This window comes from Oncorhynchus gorbuscha, linkage group LG13 (assembly GCF_021184085.1).
Source record: "Oncorhynchus gorbuscha isolate QuinsamMale2020 ecotype Even-year linkage group LG13, OgorEven_v1.0, whole genome shotgun sequence".
NCBI classification, from domain to species: domain Eukaryota; kingdom Metazoa; phylum Chordata; class Actinopteri; order Salmoniformes; family Salmonidae; genus Oncorhynchus; species Oncorhynchus gorbuscha.
The window spans coordinates 73,772,534-73,774,461 of NC_060185.1; the positions used below are offsets into that span (position 1 = coordinate 73,772,534).

Here is a 1,928-nt window from a genome sequence, read left to right on the forward strand (position 1 = left end):
GGGGACTGCGTCTGTTTCTGCTGCTGCCCTGCTCGTAGTTGGAGCTGTTTGCTAAAGCCATGGTAAGGCCCCTGAGATTCACCATCTCCTAGATGCCTATAACTCATCCCTAGCCCTGTCTCTGAAGGGAGCTTTTCCCTCAATCCCAGGCCTGAAATATCCTTTCAAAGGCCGCAGACTGGAGACAGTATGTAGGTGTTTTAGATAAGGTAGGAATTGCATTAAGGGATTTTCCGTTTGAAAGTTGGGTTTGGAGTTTTTTCCTTTCTTCCTCGGAGGCTTGAGAAGGACACTGGAAAAGGATGAGAAAAGAAGTGGAGGTACAACAGCGTTAAGAACGGTGGCTTAGGTTTGTGGTCAGTTCACAGCTCATAAAGGAAAGAAAAGAGTATGTAGTGGATGTGAGTCATGCAGAAGGGCAATATGCAGTTGGAATAGAGCAGAGTTGTGTTCAGGAAGAATACTACTGAGTTATTGGACCACAGAGATGTGAACAAAATATTCCAAGAACATTGATCTCTTCATATCCATAATTACAAGGAACTCGATTGAGACTGAATGTGGGAGAAAAAAGTTGCCTAGAGAATTATGGATTTCAGAGCATGGAGTCCTTGATGCCAAATGTGAAAGCGTTCAATTAAAATCTCCAACCCTCAACCTCAGAACGAGCGATTTGTTTATTAGAGCTGAGAACTGGCCAACAGAGACTCTTTTTTTTAAAAGACAGTGGTGTGTGAAAGCGAAAGTCATTTTAAAAAGTGAGCCTGTTAAGGCCTCAGTATGCCGGTATGGGCGTAGCATTTCCAGACCCTTTTCTACTCCATGCTCTCTGTTTTATAAGAGCTTACTGTCCGTCGTGGCGTTTACTTTAAAACGTTAGAATTAAGCGGTCCCCGTTTTTTTGCGAGGCTGATCGTGTTTACTTTTGCCAGCTTAACAAGCATAGGACCCGCTTCGACACACAGTCACACTGACTACCCGCTCCACATCGTATTAGCAGTTCAGTTTGTGGGCTCAGGTTACAGTGAGATTAGCCCTCTGGCATTCCCTTCGGTGCCGCGCCGTAGCGCACTTTCACCCAAAGGGCTCGGCCACTCATTTTCCCTATGAAATCCCCCCTTTGAAATAACCCCTTATTTTCCTTAGTAACCCCTCCTGCTAGAAACAGGAGCAGTGAACTCATACATGACATAATATATAAGAACATTTGTATTTTATGTGAGTTAATGCTCAAATAAAACATACTTTTGGGTGATAAACTACATTTTTCTTCACAACACTGTACCGGCATTCACATTGGCTGACTTGCTATACTGTAAAAAACGTAGTCTAACCCTGAAGTTTTATTTGACCAATTATGAGTGAAAGAATACTCATTTCTTATGGCATCCCCTCCAATGAATCTTTGAACATGTTTGTCTGGGGAATGTTTGGATGACTCTAACTTGAAAGATGAAGGATATTTCAAATGCAATAAGAACAATATTAGCATTTGCACCAACAAAACACTGGAGAACACAGCACCACTTATAACCATTAGAATAGTTACATGCTGTCGAAATTGGAACAACATTGACATTTTAGTAGATGCTCTTATCCAGAGCGACTTAAGGTACTGAGTACATACATTTTCATACTGGTCCCCCATGGGAATCGAACCCACAACCCTGGCATTGCAAATGCCATGTTCTACCATCTGAACCACATGGGAACCTAAATCAAAATTATAATGAGTAATGAAAAAAAGTAATACAAGAGAAGGTAACGGTATTGCATAGTATTGCGAGCTAATACTCTTTTAAAATGTGAGATGAAAACAGTGTGTACCGAAGTGCTAACTGGTACCTGCCTATGATTTAAAGTCTCCTTAGTGGCGCAGCGGTCTAAGGCACTGCATCTCAGTGCCAGAGGCGTCACTACAGACCCTG

At 42.3% G+C, this 1,928-nt stretch overlaps 1 non-coding gene across 1 annotated transcript; it reads right to left on the reverse strand.

Annotated features, from left to right (window-relative positions):
- Window positions 1-1,637: 1,637 nt before the first annotated feature.
- Window positions 1,638-1,714, reverse strand: trnaa-ugc. The gene has a single exon. It is a non-coding gene; the product is annotated as a tRNA-Ala (tRNA).
- Window positions 1,715-1,928: the final 214 nt, after the last annotated feature.